Source organism: Phyllobates terribilis, unplaced genomic scaffold (genome assembly GCF_046119375.1).
Source record: "Phyllobates terribilis strain yellow unplaced genomic scaffold, ASM4611937v1 Scaffold_218__1_contigs__length_3293367, whole genome shotgun sequence".
Lineage (NCBI taxonomy): Eukaryota > Metazoa > Chordata > Amphibia > Anura > Dendrobatidae > Phyllobates > Phyllobates terribilis.
The window spans coordinates 1,628,320-1,649,828 of record NW_027362978.1 but is presented as its reverse complement, the minus strand read 5'-3'; positions in this window follow the sequence as shown (position 1 = coordinate 1,649,828).

Genomic DNA, 21,509 nt, shown 5'->3' with positions numbered 1-21,509 from the left:
GAAGAGACGTGCAGGTCGCAGTAGCTTAACAAGATGGTTTAAATGCCCGTAGGAAGAGATGTGCAGGTCGCAGAATCTTAACAAGACGGTTTAAATGCCCCTTGGAAGAGACGTGCAGCTCTCAGTAGCTTAACAAGACGGTTTAAATGCCCCATGGAAGAGACGTGCAGGTCGCAGTAGCTTAACAAGACGATTTAAATGCCCCTTGGAAAAGCGGTGGAGGTCGCAGTAGATTAACAAGACGGTTTAAATGCCCCTTGGAAGAGACATGCAGGTCGCAGTAGCTTAACAAGACGGTTAAAATGCCCCTTGGAAGAGCGGTGGAGGTCGCAGTAGCTTAAAAAGACGGTTTAAATGCCCCTTGGAAGAGACGTGCAGGTCGCAGTAGCCTAACAAGACGGTTTAAATGCCCTTTGGTAGAGGAGTGCAGGTCGCAGTAGCTTAACAAGACGGTTTAAATGCCCCTTGGAAGAGCGGTGCAGGTCGTAGTAGCTTAACAAGATGGATTAAATATCCCTTGGAAGAGCGGTGCAGGTCACAGTAGCTTAACAAGATGGTTTAAATGCCCCTTGGAAGAGACATGCAGGTCGCAGTAGCTTAACAAGACGGTTTAAATGCCCCTTGGAAAAGCGGTGGAGGTCGCAGTAGGTTAACAAGACGGTTTAAATGCCCCTTGGAAGAGACGTGCAGGTCGCAGTAGCTTAACAAGACGGTTTAAATGCCCCTTGGAAAAGCGGTGGAGGTCGCAGTAGATTAACAAGATGGTTTAAATGACCCCTTGGAAGAGACGTGCAGGTCGCAGTAGCTTAACAAGACGGTTAAAATGCCCCTTGGAAGACCGTAGGAGGTCGCAGTAGCTTAACAAGACAGTTTAAATGCCCCTTGGAAGATACGTGCAGGTCGCAGCAGCTTAACGAGACGGTTTAAATGCCCTTTGGTAGAGAAGTGCAGGTCGCAGTAGCTTAACAAGACGGTTTAAATGCCCCTTGGAAGAGACGTGCAGGTCACATTAGCTTAACAAGACGGTTTAAATGCCCCTTGGAAGAGACATACAGGTCGCAGTAGCTTAACAAGATGGTTTAAATGCCCCTTGCAAAAGTGGTGGAGGTTACAGTAGCTAAACAAGAAGGTTTAAATGCCCCTTGGAAGAGACATGCAAGTTGCAGTAGCTTAACAAGACGGTTTAAATGCCCCTTGGAAGAGAAGTGCAGGTCGCAGTAGCTTAACAAGACGGTTTAAATGCCCTTGGAAGAGGCGTGCAGGTCGCAGTAGCTTAAAAAGACGGTTTAAATGCCCCTTGGAAGAGACGAGCACGTCGCAGTAGCTTAACAAGATGGTTTAAATGCCCCTTGGAAGAGAGGTGGAGGTCGCAGAAGCTTAACAAGACGGTTTAAATGCCTCTTGGAAGAGACTTGCAGGTCGCAGTAGCTTAACAAGAAGGTTTAAATGCCCCTTGGAAGAGACATGCAGGTCGCAGTAGCTTAACAAGACGGTTTAAATGCCCCTTGGAAGAGACGTGCAGGTCGCAGTAGCTTAACAAGTCGGTTTAAATGCCCCTTGGAAGAGACATGCAGATCGCAGCAGTTCACCAAGACTGTTTAAATGCCCCTTGGAATAGCGGTGGAGGACGCAGTTGATTAACAAGATGGTTTAAATGCCCGTTGGAAGAGACGTGCAGGTCGCAGTAGCTTAACAAGACGGTTTAAATACTCCTTGGAAGAGACTTGCAGGTTGCAGTAGCTTAACAAGACGCTTTAAATGCCCATTCGAAAAGCGGTGGAGGTCGCAGTAGATTAACAAGATGGTTTAAATGCCCCTTGGAAGAGACGTGCAGGTCGCAGTAGCTTAACAAGACGGTTAAAATGACATTGGAAGAGCGGTGGAGGTCGCAGTAGCTTAACAAGATGGATTAAATGCCCCTTGGTAGAGACGTGCAGATCGCAGCAGATTACCAAGACGGTTTAAATGCCCCTTGGAATAGCGGTGGAGGACGCAGTTGATTAACAAGATGGATTAAATGCCCGTTGGAAGAGACGTGCAGGTCGCAGTAGCTTAAGAAGACGGTTTAAATCGCCCTTGGAAGAGACGTGCAGTTCGCAGTAGCTTAACAAGACGGTTTAAATGCTCCTTGGAAGAGCGGTGGAGGTCGCAGTAGCTTAACAAGACGGTTTAAATACTCCTTGGAAGAGACTTGCAGGTTGCAGTAGCTTAACAAGATGCTTTAAATGCCCCTTGGAAAAGCGGTGGAGGTCGCAGTAGATTAACAAGATGGTTTAAATGCCCCTTGGAAGAGATGTGCAGGTCTCAGTAGCTTAACAAGACGGTTAAAATGACATTGGAAGAGCGGTGGAGGTCGCAGTAGCTTAACAAGACGGTTTAAATGCTCCTTGGAAGAGACGTGCAGGTCGCATTAGCTTAACAAGACGGTTTAAATGCCCTTTGGTAGAGAAGCTCAGGTCGCAGTAGCTTTACAAGACGGTTTAAATACCCCTTGGAAGAGACATGCAGGTCGCAGCAGCTTAACAAGACGGTTTAAATGCCCCTTGGAAGAGACATGCAGGTCGCAGTAGCTTAACAAGACGGTTTAAATGCCCCTTGGAAAAGTGTGGAGGTTACAATACCTAAACAAGAAGGTTTAAATGCCCCTTCGAAGAGACGTGCAAGTCGCAGTAGCTTAACAAGACAGTTTAAATGCCCCTTGGAAGAGACGTGCAGGTCGCAGTAGCTTAACAAGACAGTTCAAATGCTCCTTCGAAGAGGCGTGCAGTTCACAGTAGCTTGACAAGACGGTTTAAAATGCCCCTTGGAAGAGAAGAGCAGGTCGCAGTAGCTTAACAAGACTGTTTAAATGCCCCTTGGAAGAGAGGTGGAGGTCGCAGTAGCTTAACAAGAAGGTTTAAATGCCCATTGGAAGAGACATGCAGGTCGCAGTAGCTTAACACAGCGGTTTAAATGCCCCTTGGAAGATAAGTGCAGCTCGCAGTAGCTTAACAAGACGGTTTAAATGCCCCCTGGAAAAGTGTTGGAGGTTACTGTAGCTTAACAAGACGGTAAATATGCCACTTGGAAGAGACTTGCAGGTCGCAGTAGCTTAACAAGAAGGTTTAAATGCCCCTTGGAAGAGACATGCAGGTCGCAGTAGCTTAACACAGCGGTTTAAATGCCACTTGGAAGAGATGTGCAGGTCGCAGTAGCTTAACAAGACGGTTTAAATGCCCCTTGGAAAAGGGGTGGAGGTTACAGTAGCTTAACAAGACGGTTTAAATGCCCCTTGGAAGAGACGTGCAAGTCGCAGTAGCTTAGCAGGACGGTTTAAATACCCCTTAGAAGAGACGTGCAGGTCGCAGTAGCTTAACAAGACGGTTTAAATGCCGCTTGGAAAAGACATGCAGGTCAGAGTAGCTTAACAAGACGGTTTAAATGCCCCTTGGAAGAGCGGTGGAGGTCGCAGTAGTTTAACAAGACAGTTTAAATGCTCCTTGGAAGAGACTGGCAGGTCGCAGTAGCTTAACAAGACGATTTATATGCCCTTTGGTAGAGAAGTGCAGGTCGCAGTAGCTTAACAAGACGGTTTAAATGCCCCTTGGAAGAGTGGTGGAGTTTGCAGTAGCTTAACAAGACGGTTTAAATGCCCCTTGGAAGAGACGTGCAGGTCGCAGTAGCTTAACAAGGCGGTTTAAATGCCCCATGGAAGAGACGTGCAGGTCGCAGTAGCTTTACAAGACGGTTTAAATGCCCCTTGGAAGAGACGTGCAGGTCGCAGTAGCTTAACAAGACGGTTTAAATGCCCCATGGAAGAGACGTGCAGGTCGCAGTAGCTTAACAAGACGGTTTAAATGCCCCTTGGAAGAGCGGTGGAGGTCACAGTAGCTTAACAAGACGGTTTAAATGCTCCTTGGAGGAGACGTGCAGGTCGCATTAGCTTAACAAGACCGTTTAAATGCCCCTTGGAAAAGCGGTGGAGGTCGCAGTAGATTAACAAGATGGTTTAAATGCACCTTGGAAGAGACGTGCAGGTCGCATTAGCTTAACAAGACCGTTAAAATGCCCATTGGGAGAGCGGTGGAGTTCGCAGTAACTTAACAAGACGGTTTAAATGCCCCTTGGAAGAGACGTGCAGGTCGCAGTAGCTTAATAAGACGGTTTAAATGCCCCTTGGAAGAGATGTGCAGGTCGCAGTAGCTTAATAAGACGGTTTAAATGCCCCTTGGAAGAGAGGTGGAGGTCGCAGTAGCTTAACAAGACAGTTTAAATGCCCCTTGGAAGAGACGTGCAGGTCGCAGTAGCTTAACAAGATGGTTTAAATGCCACTTGGAAGAGACGTGCAGGTCGCAGCAGCTTAACAAGATGGTTTAAATGCCCCTTGGAGGAGCGGTGGAGGTCACAGTAGCTTCACAAGACTGTTTAAATGCCCCTTGAAAGAGCGGTGGATGTCGCAGTAGTTTAACAAAACGGTTTAAATGCCCCTTGGAAGAAACATGCAGGTCGCAGAAGCTTAACAAGACAGTTTAAATGCCCCTTGGAAGAGACGTGCAGGTCGCAGTAGCTTAACAAGATGGTCTAAATGCCCTTTGGAAGAGACGTGCAGGTCGCAGTAGCTTAACAAAGCATTTTAAATGCCCCTTGGAAGAGACGTGCAGGTCACAGTAGCTTAACAAGACGGTTTAAATGCCCCTTGGAAAAGTGGTGGAGGTTACAGTAGCTTAACAAGACGGTATAAATGCCACTTGGAAGAGACGTGCAAGTCGCAGTAGCTTAACAAGACGGTTTAAATACCCCTTAGAAGAGACGTGCAGGTCGCAGTAGCTTAACAAGGCAGTTTAAATGCCCCTTGGAAGAGACGTGCAGGTCGCAGTAGCTTACCAAGATGGTTTAAATGCCCCTTGTAAGAGCGGTGGAAGTCGCAGTAGCTTAACAAGACAGTTTAAATGCCCCTTGGAAGAGACGTGTAGGTCGCAGTAGCTTAACAAGACGGTTTAAATGCCCCTTGGAACAGACGTGCAAGTCGCAGTAGCTTAAAAAGATGGTTTAAATGCACCTTGGAAGAGACGTGCAGGTCGCAGTAGCTTAACAAGACTGTTTAAATGGCCCTTGGAAGAGAAGAGCAGGTCGCAGTAGCTTAACAAGACGGTTTAAATGCCCTTTGGAAGAGACGTGCAGGTCGCAGTAGCTTAACAAGACAGTTTAAATGCTCCTTCGAAGAGGCGTGCAGTTCACAGTAGCTTAACAAGACGGTTTAAATGCCCCTTGGAAGAGAAGAGCAGGTCGCAGTAGCTTAACAAGACTGTTTAAATGCCCCTTGGAAGAGAGGTGGAGGTCGCAGTAGCTTAACAAGAAGGTTTAAATGCCCATTGGAAGAGACATGCAGGTCGCAGTAGCTTAACACAGCGGTTTAAATGCCCCTTGGAAGATAAGTGCAGCTCGCAGTAGCTTAACAAGACGGTTTAAATGCCCCCTGGAAAAGTGTTGTAGGCTACTGTAGCTTAACAAGACGGTAAATATGCCACTTGGAAGAGACTTGCAGGTCGCAGTAGCTTAACAAGAAGGTTTAAATGCCCCTTGGAAGAGACATGCAGGTCGCAGTAGCTTAACACAGCGGTTTAAATGCCCCTTGGAAGAGATGTGCAGGTCGCAGTAGCTTAACAAGACGGTTTAAATGCCCCTTGGAAAAGGGGTGGAGGTTACAGTAGCTTAATAAGACGGTTTAAATGCCCCTTGGAAGAGACGTGCAAGTCGCAGTAGCTTAGCAAGACGGTTTAAATACCCCTTAGAAGAGACGTGCAGGTCGCAGTAGCTTAACAAGACGGTTTAAATGCCGCTTGGAAACGACGTGCAGGTCAGAGTAGCTTAACAAGACGGTTTAAATGCCCCTTGGAAGAGCGGTGGAGGTCGCAGTAGTTTAACAAGACAGTTTAAATGCTCCTTGGAAGAGACTGGCAGGTCGCAGTAGCTTAACAAGACGATTTAAATGCCCTTTGGTAGAGAAGTGCAGGTCGCAGTAGCTTAACAAGACGGTTTAAATGCCCCTTGGAAGAGTGGTGGAGTTTGCAGTAGCTTAACAAGACGGTTTAAATGCCCCTTGGAAGAGACGTGCAGGTCGCAGTAGCTTAACAAGACGGTTTAAATGCCCCATGGAAGAGACGTGCAGGTCGCAGTAGCTTTACAAGACGGTTTAAATGCCCCTTGGAAGAGACGTGCAGGTCGCAGTAGCTTAACAAGACGGTTTAAATGCCCCATGGAAGAGACGTGCAGGTCGCAGTAGCTTAACAAGACGGTTTAAATGCCCCTTGGAAGAGCGGTGGAGGTCGCAGTAGCTTAACAAGACGGTTTAAATGCTCCTTGGAAGAGACGTGCAGGTCGCATTAGCTTAACAAGACCGTTTAAATGCCCCTTGGAAAAGCGGTGGAGGTCGCAGTAGATTAACAAGATGGTTTAAATGCACCTTGGAAGAGACGTGCAGGTCGCATTAGCTTAACAAGACCGTTAAAATGCCCATTGGGAGAGCGGTGGAGTTCGCAGTAACTTAACAAGACGGTTTAAATGCCCCTTGGAAGAGACGTGCAGGTCGCAGTAGCTTAATAAGACGGTTTAAATGCCCTTTGGAAGAGATGTGCAGGTCGCAGTAGCTTAATAAGACGGTTTAAATGCCCCTTGGAAGAGAGGTGGAGGTCGCAGTAGCTTAACAAGACAGTTTAAATGCCCCTTGGAAGAGACGTGCAGGTCGCAGTAGCTTAACAAGATGGTTTAAATGCCACTTGGAAGAGACGTGCAGGTCGCAGCAGCTTAACAAGATGGTTTAAATGCCCCTTGGAGGAGCGGTGGAGGTCACAGTAGCTTAACAAGACAGTTTAAATGCCCCTTGAAAGGGACGTGCATGTTGCAGTAGCTTCACAAGACTGTTTAATTGCCCCTTGAAAGAGCGGTGGATGTCGCAGTAGTTTAACAAAACGGTTTAAATGCCCCTTGGAAGAAACATGCAGGTCGCAGAAGCTTAACAAGATAGTTTAAATGCCCCTTGGAAGAGACGTGCAGGTCGCAGTAGCTTAACAAGATGGTCTAAATGCCCCTTGGAAGAGACGTGCAGGTCGCAGTAGCTTAACAAAGCATTTTAAATGCCCCTTGGAAGAGACGTGCAGGTCGCAGTAGCTTAACAAGACGGTTTAAATGCCCCTTGGAAAAGTGGTGGAGGTTACAGTAGCTTAACAAGACGGCATAAATGCCACTTGGAAGAGAAGTGCAAGTCGCAGTAGCTTAACAAGACGGTTTAAATACCCCTTAGAAGAGACGTGCAGGTCGCAGTAGCTTAACAAGGCAGTTTAAATATCCCTTGGAAGAGACGTGCAGGTCGCAGTAGCTTACCAAGATGGTTTAAATGCCCCTTGTAAGAGCGGTGGAGGTCGCAGTAGCTTAACAAGACAGTTTAAATGCCCCTTGGAAGAGACGTGTAGGTCGCAGTAGCTTAACAAGACGGTTTAAATGCCCCTTGGAACAGACGTGCAAGTCGCAGTAGCTTAAAAAGATGGTTTAAATTCACCTTGGAAGAGACGTGCAGGTCGCAGTAGCTTAACAAGACTGTTTAAATGGCCCTTGGAAGAGAAGAGCAGGTCGCAGTAGCTTAACAAGACGGTTTAAATGCCCTTTGGAAGAGACATGCAGGTTGCAGTAGCTTAACAAGATGGATTAAATCCCCCTTGGAAGAGACGTGCAGGTCGCAGTAGCTTAAGAAGAGAGTTTAAATGCCCCTTGGAATAGGCTTGCAGGTCGCAGTAGCTTACCAAGAGGGTTTAAATGCCCCTTGGAAGAGACGTGCAGGTCGCAGTAGCTTAACAAGATGGTTTAAATGCCCCTTGGAAGAGCTGTGGATGTCGCAGTAGCTTAACAAGACAGTTTAAATGCCCCTTGGAAGAGACGTGCATGTCGCAGTAGCTTAATAAAATGGTTTAAATGCCCCTTGGAAGAGATGTGCAGGTCGCAGTAACTTAATAAGATGGTTTAAATGCCCCTTGGAAGAGATGTGGAGGTCGCAGTAGCTTAACAAGACAGTTTAAATGCATATTGGAAGAGACGTGCAGGTCGCAGTAGCTTAACAAGAGGGTTTAAATGCCCCTTTCAAGGGACGTGCAGGTCGCAGGAGCTTAACAAGAGGGTTTAAATGCCCCTTGGAAGAGACGTGCGGGTCGCAGTAGCTTATCAAAATGGTTTAAATGACCCTTGGAAGAGCGGTGGAGGTCGCAGTAGCTTAACAATACCGTTTAAATGCCCCTTGTAAGAGACATGAAGGTCGCAGTAGCTTAACAAGATGGTTTAAATGCCCCTTGGAAGAGACGTGCAGGTCGCAGTAGCTTAACAAGACTGTTTAGATGCCCCTTGGAAAATTGGTGGAGGTAACGGTAGCTTAACAAGACAGTTTAAATGCCCCTTGGAAGAGACGTTCAAGTCGCAGTAGCTTAAAAAGATGGTTTAAATGCGCCTTGGAAGAGACTTGCAGGTCGCAGTAGCTTAACAAGACGGTTTAAATGCCCCTTGGAAGAGACGAGCAGGTCGCAGTAGCTTAACAAGACGTTTTAAATGCCACTTGGAAGAGAGGTGGAGATCGCAATAACTTAACAACATAGTTTAAATGACACTTGGAAGAGACTTGCAGGTCGCAGTAGCTTAACAAGACGGTTTAACTGCCACTTGGAAGAGACGTGCAGGTCACAGTAGCTTAACAAGACGGATTAAATGCCCCTTGAAAGAGCGGTTGAGGTCGCTGTAGCTTAACAAGACAGTTTAAATGCCCCTTAAAAGAGACGTGCAGGTCGCAGCAGCTTAACAAGATGGTTTAAATGCCCCTTGGAGGAGCGGTGGAGGTCACAGTAGCTTAACAAGACAGTTTAAATGCCCCTTGAAAGGGACGTGCATGTTGCAGTAGCTTCACAAGACTGTTTAAATGCCCCTTGAAAGAGCGGTGGATGTCGCAGTAGTTTAACAAAACGGTTTAAATGCCCCTTGGAAGAAACATGCAGGTCGCAGAAGCTTAACAAGACAGTTTAAATGCCCCTTGGAAGAGACGTGCAGGTCGCAGTAGCTTAACAAGATGGTCTAAATGCCCCTTGGAAGAGACGTGCAGGTCGCAGTAGCTTAACAAAGCATTTTAAATGCCCCTTGGAAGAGACGTGCAGGTCGCAGTAGCTTAACAAGACGGTTTAAATGCCCCTTGGAAAAGTGGTGGAGGTTACAGTAGCTTAACAAGACGGTATAAATGCCACTTGGAAGAGACGTGCAAGTCGCAGTAGCTTAACAAGACGGTTTAAATACCCCTTAGAAGAGACGTGCAGGTCGCAGTAGCTTAACAAGGCAGTTTAAATGCCCCTTGGAAGAGACGTGCAGGTCGCAGTAGCTTACCAAGATGGTTTAAATGCCCCTTGTAAGAGCGGTGGAGGTCGCAGTAGCTTAACAAGACAGTTTAAATGCCCCTTGGAAGAGACGTGTAGGTCGCAGTAGCTTAACAAGACGGTTTAAATGCCCCTTGGAACAGACGTGCAAGTCGCAGTAGCTTAAAAAGATGGTTTAAATGCACCTTGGAAGAGACGTGCAGGTCGCAGTAGCTTAACAAGACTGTTTAAATGGCCCTTGGAAGAGAAGAGCAGGTCGCAGTAGCTTAACAAGACGGTTTAAATGCCCTTTGGAAGAGACATGCAGGTTGCAGTAGCTTAACAAGATGGATTAAATCCCCCTTGGAAGAGACGTGCAGGTCGCAGTAGCTTAAGAAGAGGGTTTAAATGCCCCTTGGAATAGGCTTGCAGGTCGCAGTAGCTTACCAAGAGGGTTTAAATGCCCCTTGGAAGAGACGTGCAGGTCGCAGTAGCTTAACAAGATGGTTTAAATGCCCCTTGGAAGAGCTGTGGATGTCGCAGTAGCTTAACAAGACAGTTTAAATGCCCCTTGGAAGAGACGTGCATGTCGCAGTAGCTTAATAAAATGGTTTAAATGCCCCTTGGAAGAGATGTGCAGGTCGCAGTAACTTAATAAGATGGTTTAAATGCCCCTTGGAAGAGATGTGGAGGTCGCAGTAGCTTAACAAGACAGTTTAAATGCATATTGGAAGAGACGTGCAGGTCGCAGTAGCTTAACAAGAGGGTTTAAATGCCCCTTTCAAGGGACGTGCAGGTCGCAGGAGCTTAACAAGCGGGTTTAAATGCCCCTTGGAAGAGACGTGCAGGTCGCAGTAGCTTATCAAAATGGTTTAAATGACCCTTGGAAGAGCGGTGGAGGTCGCAGTAGCTTAACAAGACCGTTTAAATGCCCCTTGTAAGAGACATGAAGGTCGCAGTAGCTTAACAAGATGGTTTAAATGCCCCTTGGAAGAGACGTGCAGGTCGCAGTAGCTTAACAAGACTGTTTAGATGCCCCTTGGAAAATTGGTGGAGGTAACGGTAGCTTAACAAGACAGTTTAAATGCCCCTTGGAAGAGACGTTCAAGTCGCAGTAGCTTAAAAAGATGGTTTAAATGCGCCTTGGAAGAGACTTGCAGGTCGCAGTAGCTTAACAAGACGGTTTAAATGCCCCTTGGAAGTGACGAGCAGGTCGCAGTAGCTTAACAAGACGTTTTAAATGCCACTTGGAAGAGAGGTGGAGATCGCAATAACTTAACAACATAGTTTAAATGACACTTGGAAGAGACTTGCAGGTCGCAGTAGCTTAACAAGACGGTTTAACTGCCACTTGGAAGAGACGTGCAGGTCACAGTAGCTTAACAAGACGGATTAAATGCCCCTTGAAAGAGCGGTTGAGGTCGCTGTAGCTTAACAAGACAGTTTAAATGCCCCTTAAAAGAGACGTGCAGGTCGCAGTAGCTTAACAAGACGGTTTAAATGCCCCTTGGAAGTGCGGTGGAGGTCGCAGTAGCTAAACAAGACGGTTTAAATGCCCCTTGGAAGAGACGTGCAGGTCGCAGTAGCTTAACAAGACGGTTTAAATGCCCCTTGGAAGAGACATGCAGGTCGCAGTAGCTTAACAAGACGGTTTAAACGCCCCTTGGAAGAGACGTGCAGGTCGCAGTAGCTTAACAAGATGGTTTAGATGCCCCTTGGAAAAGTGGTGGAGTTTACAGTAGCTTAACAAGACGATTTAAAGGCCCCTTGGAAGAGACCTTCAAGTCGCAGTAGCTTAAAAAGACAGTTTAAATACGCCTTGGAAGAGACTTGCAGGTCGCAGTAGCTTAACAAGACGGTTTAAAAGCCCCTTGGAAGATACGAGCAGGTTGCAGTAGCTTAACAAGACGGTTTAAATGCCCCTTGGAATAGAGGTGGAGGTCGCAGTAGCTTAACAAGACAGTTTAAATGCCCCTTGGAAGAGACGTGCAGGTCGCAGTAGCTTAACAAGACGGTTTAAATGCCACTTGGAAGAGACATGCAGGTCGCAGTAGCTTAACAAGACGGTTTAAATGCCCCTTGGAAGAGACATGCAGGTCGAAGTAGCTTAACAAAGGGTTTTAAATGCGCCTTGGAAGAGACTGGCAGGTCGCAGTAGCTTAACAAGACGGTTTAAATGCCTCTTGTAAAAGTGGTGGAGGTTACAAGAGCTTAACAATACAGTTTAAATGCCCCTTGGAAGGGACGTGCAGGTCGCAGGAGCTTAACAAGCGGGTTTAAATGCCCCTTGGAAGAGACGTGCAGGTCGCAGTAGCTTACCAAAATGGTTTAAATGACCCTTGGAAGAGCGGTGGAGGTCGCAGTAGCTTAACAAGACCGTTTAAATGCCCCTTGTAAGAGACATGAAGGTCGCAGTAGCTTAAAAAGATGGTTTAAATGCCCCTTGGAAGAGACGTGCAGGTCGCAGTAGCTTAACAAGACTGTTTAGATGCCCCTTGGAAAATTGGTGGAGGTAACGGTAGCTTAACAAGACAGTTTAAATGCCCCTTGGAAGAGACGTTCAAGTCGCAGTAGCTTAAAAAGATGGTTTAAATGCGCCTTGGAAGAGACTTGCAGGTCGCAGTAGCTTAACAAGACGGTTTAAATGCCCCTTGGAAGTGACGAGCAGGTCGCAGTAGCTTAACAAGACGTTTTAAATGCCACTTGGAAGAGAGGTGGAGATCGCAATAACTTAACAACATAGTTTAAATGCCACTTGGAAGAGACTTGCAGGTCGCAGTAGCTTAACAAGACGGTTTAACTGCCACTTGGAAGAGACGTGCAGGTCACAGTAGCTTAACAAGACGGATTAAATGCCCCTTGAAAGAGCGGTTGAGGTCGCTGTAGCTTAACAAGACAGTTTAAATGCCCCTTAAAAGAGACGTGCAGGTCGCAGTAGCTTAACAAGACGGTTTAAATGCCTCTTGGAAGTGCGGTGGAGGTCGCAGTAGCTAAACAAGACGGTTTAAATGCCCCTTGGAAGAGACGTGCAGGTCGCAGTAGCTTAACAAGACGGTTTAAATGCCCCTTGGAAGAGACATGCAGGTCGCAGTAGCTTAACAAGACGGTTTAAACGCCCCTTGGAAGAGACGTGCAGGTCGCAGTAGCTTAACAAGATGGTTTAGATGCCCCTTGGAAAAGTGGTGGAGTTTACAGTAGCTTAACAAGACGGTTTAAAGGCCCCTTGGAAGAGACCTTCAAGTCGCAGTAGCTTAAAAAGACAGTTTAAATACGCCTTGGAAGAGACTTGCAGGTCGCAGTAGCTTAACAAGACGGTTTAAAAGCCCCTTGGAAGATACGAGCAGGTTGCAGTAGCTTAACAAGACGGTTTAAATGCCCCTTGGAATAGAGGTGGAGGTCGCAGTAGCTTAACAAGACAGTTTAAATGCCCCTTGGAAGAGACGTGCAGGTCGCAGTAGCTTAACAAGATGGTTTAAATGCCACTTGGAAGAGACATGCAGGTCGCAGTAGCTTAACAAGACGGTTTAAATGCCCCTTGGAAGAGACATGCAGGTCGCAGTAGCTTAACAAGACGGTTTAAACGCCCCTTGGAAGAGACGTGCAGGTCGCAGTAGCTTAACAAGATGGTTTAGATGCCCCTTGGAAAAGTGGTGGAGTTTACAGTAGCTTAACAAGACGGTTTAAAGGCCCCTTGGAAGAGACCTTCAAGTCGCAGTAGCTTAAAAAGACAGTTTAAATACGCCTTGGAAGAGACTTGCAGGTCGCAGTAGCTTAACAAGACGGTTTAAAAGCCCCTTGGAAGATACGAGCAGGTTGCAGTAGCTTAACAAGACGGTTTAAATGCCCCTTGGAATAGAGGTGGAGGTCGCAGTAGCTTAACAAGACAGTTTAAATGCCCCTTGGAAGAGACGTGCAGGTCGCAGTAGCTTAACAAGACGGTTTAAATGCCACTTGGAAGAGACATGCAGGTCGCAGTAGCTTAACAAGACGGTTTAAATGCCCCTTGGAAGAGACATGCAGGTCGAAGTAGCTTAACAAAGGGTTTTAAATGCGCCTTGGAAGAGACTGGCAGGTCGCAGTAGCTTAACAAGACGGTTTAAATGCCTCTTGTAAAAGTGGTGGAGGTTACAAGAGCTTAACAATACAGTTTAAATGCCCCTTGGAAGAGACGAGCAAGTCGCAGTAGCTTAACAAGACGGTTTAAATGCCCCTTAGAAGGGACGTGAAGGTCGCAGTAGCTTAACAAGACAGTTTAAATGCCCCTTGGAAGAGACGTGCAGGTCACAGTAGCTTAACAAGATGGTTTCAATGCCGCTTGGAAGAGCGTTGGAGGTTGCAGTAGCTTAACAAGACAGTTTAAATGCCCCTTGGAAGAGACGTGCAGGTCGCAGTAGCTTAAAATGATGGTTCAAATGCTCCTTGGAAGAGCGGTGGAGGTCGCAGTAGCTTAACAATACAGTATAAATGCCCCTTGGAAGAGACGTGCAGGTCGCAGTAGCTTAACAAGACGGTTTAAATGCCCCTTGAAAGAGGCTTGCAGGTCGCAGTAGCTTACCAAGACGGTTAAAATGCCCCGTGGAAGAGACGTGCAGGTCGCAGTAGCTTAACAAGACAGTTTAAATGCCACTTGGAAGAGACGTGCAGGTCGCAGTAGCTTAACAACACAGTTTAAATGCCCCTTGGAAGAAACGTGCAGGTCTCAGTAGCTTAAAATGATGGTTCAAATGCTGCTTGGAAGAGCGGTGGAGGTCGCAGTAGCTTAACAAGACAGTTTAAATGCCCCTTGGAAGAGACGTGCAGGTCACAGTAGCTTAACAAGATGGTTTAAATGCCCCTTGGAAGAGGCTTGCAGGTCGCAGTAGCTTACCAAGACAGTTTAAATGCCCCTTGGAAGAGACGTGCAGGTCACAGTAGCTTAACAAGACAGTTTAAATGCCCCTTGGAAGAGACGTGCAGGTCGCAGTAGCTTAACAAGACAGTTTGAATGCCCCTTGAAGAGACGTGTAGGTCGCAGTAGCTTAACAAGACAGTTTAAATGCCCCTTGGAAGAGACGTGCAGGTCGCAGTAGCTTAAAATGATGGTTCAAATGGTCCTTGGAAGAGCGGTGGAGGTCGCAGTAGCTTAATAAGACAGTTTAAATGCAACTTGGAAGAGACGTACAGGTCGCAGTAGCTTAACAAGACGGTTTAAATGCCCCTTGGAAGGGTGGTGGAGGTCGCAGTAGCTTAATAAGACGGTTTAAATGCCCCTTGGAAGAGATGTGCAAGTCGCAGTAGCTTAATAAGACGTTTTAAATGACCCTTGGAAGAGCGGTGGAAGTCTCAGTAGCTTAACAAGGCAGTTTAAATGCTCTTTGGAAGAGAAGTGCAGGTCGCAGTAGCTTAACTAGACGGTTTAAATGCCACTTGGAAGAGACGTGCAGATCGCAGTAGCTTAACAAGATGGTTTAAATGCCTCTTGGAAGAGCGGTCCAGGTCGCAGTAGCTTAACAAGACGGTTTAAATGCCCCTTGGAAGAGACATGCAGGTCGCAGCAGCTTAACAAGACGGTTTAAATGCCCCTTGGAAGAGACGTGCAGGTTGCAGTGGCTTAACTAGACGGTTTAAATGCCCCTTGGAAGAGACTTGCAGTTCGCAGTAGCTTAACAAGACGGTTTAAATGCCCCTTGGAAGAGACGTGCAAGTCGCAGTAGCTTAACAAGACGGTTTAAATGCCCCTTGGAAAAGAGGTGGAGGTTACAGTAACTTAAAAAGACTGTTTAAATGCCCCTTGGAAGAGACGTGCAAGTCGCAGTAGCTAAAAAAGACCGTTTAAATGCGCCTTGGAAGAGGCGTGCAGGTCGCAGTAGCTTAACAAGACGGTTTAAATGCCCCTTGGAAGAGACAAGCAGGTCGCAGTAGCTTAACAAGACGGTTTAAATGCCCCTTGGAAGAGACATGCAGGTCGCAGTAGTTTAACAAGATGGTTTAAATCCCCCTTGGAAGAGACGTGCAGGTCGCAGTAGCTTAACAAGAGGGTTTAAATGTCCCTTGGAATAGGCTTGCAGGTCACAGTAGCTTACCAAGACGGTTTAAATGCCCATTGGAAGAGACGTGCAGGTAGTAGTAGCTTAACAAGACTGTTTAAATGCACTTTGGAAGAGCGGTGGAGGACGCAGTAGCTTAAAAAGACTGTTTAAATGCCCCTTGGAAGAGACGTGCAGGTCGCAGTAGCTTAATAAGACGGTTTAAATGCCCCTTGGAAGAGACATGCAGGTCGCAGTAGCTTAACAAGATGGTTTAAATCCCCCTTGGAAGAGACGTGCAGGTCGCAGTAGCTTAACAAGAGGGTTTAAATGTCCCTTGGAATAGGCTTGCAGGTCACAGTAGCTTACCAAGACGGTTTAAATGCCCATTGGAAGAGACGTGCAGGTCGTAGTAGCTTAACAAGACTGTTTAAATGCACTTTGGAAGAGCGGTGGAGGACGCAGTAGCTTAAAAAGACAGTTTAAATGCCCCTTGGAAGAGACGTGCAGGTCGCAGTAGCTTAATAAGACGGTTTAAATGCCCCTTGGAAGAGATGTGCAAGTCGCAGTAGCTTAATAAGACGTTTTAAATGACCCTTGGAAGAGCGGTGGAAGTCTCAGTAGCTTAACAAGGCAGTTTAAATGCTCTTTGGAAGAGAAGTGCAGGTCGCAGTAGCTTAACTAGACGGTTTAAATGCCACTTGGATGAGACGTGCAGATCGCAGTAGCTTAACAAGATGGTTTAAATGCCTCTTGGAAGAGCGGTTGAGGTCGCAGTAGCTAAACAAAACGGTTTAAATGCCCCTTGGAAGAGACGTGCAGGTCGCAGTAGCTTAACAAGACGGTTTAAATGCCCCCTGGAAGAGACATGCAGGTCGCAGTAGCTTAACAAGACGGTTTAAACGCCCCTTGGAAGAGACGTGCAGGTCGCAGTAGCTTAACAAGATGGTTTAGATGCCCCTTGGAAAAGTGGTGGAGTTTACAGTAGCTTAACAAGACGGTTTAAAGGCCCCTTGGAAGAGACCTTCAAGTCGCAGTAGCTTAAAAAGACAGTTTAAATACGCCTTGGAAGAGACTTGCAGGTCGCAGTAGCTTAACAAGACGGTTTAAAAGCCCCTTGGAAGATACGAGCAGGTTGCAGTAGCTTAACAAGACGGTTTAAATGCCCCTTGGAATAGAGGTGGAGGTCGCAGTAGCTTAACAAGACAGTTTAAATGCCCCTTGGAAGAGACGTGCAGGTCGCAGTAGCTTAACAAGACGGTTTAAATGCCACTTGGAAGAGACATGCAGGTCGCAGTAGCTTAACAAGACGGTTTAAATGCCCCTTGGAAGAGACATGCAGGTCGAAGTAGCTTAACAAAGGGTTTTAAATGCGCCTTGGAAGAGACTGGCAGGTCGCAGTAGCTTAACAAGACGGTTTAAATGCCTCTTGTAAAAGTGGTGGAGGTTACAAGAGCTTAACAATACAGTTTAAATGCCCCTTGGAAGGGACGTGCAGGTCGCAGGAGCTTAACAAGCGGGTTTAAATGCCCCTTGGAAGAGACGTGCAGGTCGCAGTAGCTTATCAAAATGGTTTAAATGACCCTTGGAAGAGCGGTGGAAGTCGCAGTAGCTTAACAAGACCGTTTAAATGCCCCTTGTAAGAGACATGAAGGTCGCAGTAGCTTAACAAGATGGTTTAAATGCCCCTTGGAAGAGACGTGCAGGTCGCAGTAGCTTAACAAGACTGTTTAGATGCCCCTTGGAAAATTGGTGGAGGTAACGGTAGCTTAACAAGACAGTTTAAATGCCCCTTGGAAGAGACTTTCAAGTCGCAGTAGCTTAAAAAGATGGTTTAAATGCGCCTTGGAAGAGACTTGCAGGTCGCAGTAGCTTAACAAGACGGTTTAAATGCCCCTTGGAAGTGACGAGCAGGTCGCAGTAGCTTAACAAGACGTTTTAAATGCCACTTGGAAGAGAGGTGGAGATCGCAATAACTTAACAACATAGTTTAAATGCCACTTGGAAGAGACTTGCAGGTCGCAGTAGCTTAACAAGACGGTTTAACTGCCACTTGGAAGAGACGTGCAGGTCACAGTAGCTTAACAAGACGGATTAAATGCCCCTTGAAAGAGCGGTTGAGGTCGCTGTAGCTTAACAAGACAGTTTAAATGCCCCTTAAAAGAGACGTGCAGGTCGCAGTAGCTTAACAAGACGGTTTAAATGCCTCTTGGAAGTGCGGTGGAGGTCGCAGTAGCTAAACAAGACGGTTTAAATGCCCCTTGGAAGAGACGTGCAGGTCGCAGTAGCTTAACAAGACGGTTTAAATGCCCCTTGGAAGAGACATGCAGGTCGCAGTAGCTTAACAAGACGGTTTAAACGCCCCTTGGAAGAGACGTGCAGGTCGCAGTAGCTTAACAAGATGGTTTAGATGCCCCTTGGAAAAGTGGTGGAGTTTACAGTAGCTTAACAAGACGGTTTAAAGGCCCCTTGGAAGAGACCTTCAAGTCGCAGTAGCTTAAAAAGACAGTTTAAATACGCCTTGGAAGAGACTTGCAGGTCGCAGTAGCTTAACAAGACGGTTTAAAAGCCCCTTGGAAGATACGAGCAGGTTGCAGTAGCTTAACAAGACGGTTTAAATGCCCCTTGGAATAGAGGTGGAGGTCGCAGTAGCTTAACAAGACAGTTTAAATGCCCCTTGGAAGAGACGTGCAGGTCGCAGTAGCTTAACAAGACGGTTTAAATGCCACTTGGAAGAGACATGCAGGTCGCAGTAGCTTAACAAGACGGTTTAAATGCCCCTTGGAAGAGACATGCAGGTCGAAGTAGCTTAACAAAGGGTTTTAAATGCGCTTTGGAAGAGACTGGCAGGTCGCAGTAGCTTAACAAGACGGTTTAAATGCCTCTTGTAAAAGTGGTGGAGGTTACAAGAGCTTAACAATACAGTTTAAATGCCCCTTGGAAGAGACGTGCAAGTCGCAGTAGCTTAACAAGACGGTTTAAATGCCCCTTAGAAGGGACGTGAAGGTCGCAGTAGCTTAACAAGACAGTTTAAATGCCCCTTGGAAGAGACGTGCAGGTCACAGTAGCTTAACAAGATGGTTTCAATGCCGCTTGGAAGAGCGTTGGAGGTTGCAGTAGCTTAACAAGACAGTTTAAATGCCCCTTGGAAGAGACGTGCAGTTCGCAGTAGCTTAAAATGATGGTTCAAATGCTCCTTGGAAGAGCGGTGGAGGTCGCAGTAGCTTAACAATACAGTATAAATGCCCCTTGGAAGAGACGTGCAGGTCGCAGTAGCTTAACAAGACGGTTTAAATGCCCCTTGAAAGAGGCTTGCAGGTCGCAGTAGCTTACCAAGACGGTTAAAATGCCCCTTGGAAGAGACGTGCAGGTCGCAGTAGCTTAACAAGACAGTTTAAATGCCACTTGGTAGAGACGTGCAGGTCGCAGTAGCTTAACAACACAGTTTAAATGCCCCTTGGAAGAAACGTGCAGGTCTCAGTAGATTAAAATGATGGTTCAAATGCTGCTTGGAAGAGCGGTGGAGGTCGCAGTAGCTTAACAAGACAGTTTAAATGCCCCTTGGAAGAGACGTGCAGGTCGCAGTAGCTTAACAAGATGGTTTAAATGCCCCTTGGAAGAGGCTTGCAGGTCGCAGTAGCTTACCAAGACAGTTTAAATGCCCCTTGGAAGAGACGTGCAGGTCACAGTAGCTTAACAAGACAGTTTAAATGCCCCTTGGAAGAGACGTGCAGGTCGCAGTAGCTTAACAAGACAGTTTGAATGCCCCTTGAAGAGACGTGTAGGTCGCAGTAGCTTAACAAGACAGTTTAAATGCCCCTTGGAAGAGACGTGCAGGTCGCAGTAGCTTAAAATGATGGTTCAAATGGTCCTTGGAAGAGCGGTGGAGGTCGCAGTAGCTTAATAAGACAGTTTAAATGCAATTTGGAAGAGACGTACAGGTCGCAGTCGCTTAACAAGACGGTTTAAATGCCCCTTGGAAGGGCGGTGGAGGTCGCAGTAGCTTAATAAGACGTATAAATGCCCCTTGGAAGAGATGTGCAAGTCGCAGTAGCTTAATAAGACGTTTTAAATGACCCTTGGAAGAGCGGTGGAAGTCTCAGTAGCTTAACAAGGCAGTTTAAATGCTCTTTGGAAGAGAAGTGCAGGTCGCAGTAGCTTAACTAGACGGTTTAAATGCCACTTGGAAGAGACGTGCAGATCGCAGTCGCTTAACAAGATGGTTTAAATGCCTCTTGGAAGAGCGGTGGAGGTCGCAGTAGCTTAACAAGACGGTTTAAATGCCCCTTGGAAGAGACATGCAGGTCGCAGCAGCTTAACAAGATGGTTTAAATGCCCCTTGGAAGAGACGTGCAGGTTGCAGTGGCTTAACTAGACGGTTTAAATGCCCCTTGAAAGAGACATGCAGTTCGCAGTAGCTTAACAAGACGGTTTAAATGCCCCTTGGAAGAGACGTGCAAGTCGCAGTAGCTTAACAAGACGGTTTAAATGCCCCTTGGAAAAGAGGTGGAGGTTACAGTAACTTAAAAAGACTGTCTAAATGCCCCTTGGAAGAGACGTGCAAGTCGCAGTAGCTAAAAAAGACCGTTTAAATGCGCCTTGGAAGAGGCGTGCAGGTCGCAGTAGCTTAACAAGACGGTTTAAATGCCCCTTGGAAGAGACAAGCAGGTCGCAGTAGCTTAACAAGACGGTTTAAATGCCCCTTGGAAGAGACATGCAGGTCGCAGTAGTTTAACAAGATGGTTTAAATCCCCCTTGGAAGAGACGTGCAGGTCGCAGTAGCTTAACAAGAGGGTTTAAATGTCCCTTGGAATAGGCTTGCAGGTCACAGTAGCTTACCAAGACGGTTTAAATGCCCATTGGAAGAGACGTGCAGGTCGTAGTAGCTTAACAAGACTGTTTAAATGCACTTTGGAAGAGCGGTGGAGGACGCAGTAGCTTAAAAAGACTGTTTAAATGCCCCTTGGAAGAGACGTGCAGGTCGCAGTAGCTTAATAAGACAGTTTAAATGCCCCTTGGAAGAGACATGCAGGTCGCAGTAGCTTAACAAGATGGTTTAAATCCCCCTTGGAAGAGACGTGCAGGTCGCAGTAGCTTAACAAGAGGGTTTAAATGTCCCTTGGAATAGGCTTGCAGGTCACAGTAGCTTACCAAGACGGTTTAAATGCCCATTGGAAGAGACGTGCAGGTCGTAGTAGCTTAACAAGACTGTTTAAATGCACTTTGGAAGAGCGGTGGAGGACGCTGTAGCTTAAAAAGACAGTTTAAATGCCCCTTGGAAGAGACGTGCAGGTCGCAGTAGCTTAATAAGACGGTTTAAATGCCCCTTGGAAGAGATGTGCAAGTCGCAGTAGCTTAATAAGACGTTTTAAATGACCCTTGGAAGAGCGGTGGAAGTCTCAGTAGCTTAACAAGGCAGTTTAAATGCTCTTTGGAAGAGAAGTGCAGGTCGCAGTAGCTTAACTAGACGGTTTAAATGCCACTTGGATGAGACGTGCAGATCGCAGTAGCTTAACAAGATGGTTTAAATGCCTCTTGGAAGAGCGGTTGAGGTCGCAGTAGCTAAACAAAACGGTTTAAATGCCCCTTGGAAGAGACGTGCAGGTCGCAGTAGCTTAACAAGACGGTTTAAATGCCCCCTGGAAGAGACATGCAGGTCGCAGTAGCTTAACAAGACGGTTTAAACGCCCCTTGGAAGAGACGTGCAGGTCGCAGTAGCTTAACAAGATGGTTTAGATGCCCCTTGGAAAAGTGGTGGAGTTTACAGTAGCTTAACAAGACGGTTTAAAGGCCCCTTGGAAGAGACCTTCAAGTCGCAGTAGCTTAAAAAGACAGTTTAAATACGCCTTGGAAGAGACTTGCAGGTCGCAGTAGCTTAACAAGACGGTTTAAAAGCCCCTTGGAAGATACGAGCAGGTTGCAGTAGCTTAACAAGACGGTTTAAATGCCCCTTGGAATAGAGGTGGAGGTCGCAGTAGCTTAACAAGACAGTTTAAATGCCCCTTGGAAGAGACGTGCAGGTCGCAGTAGCTTAACAAGACGGTTTAAATGCCACTTGGAAGAGACATGCAGGTCGCAGTAGCTTAACAAGACGGTTTAAATGCCCCTTGGAAGAGACATGCAGGTCGAAGTAGCTTAACAAAGGGTT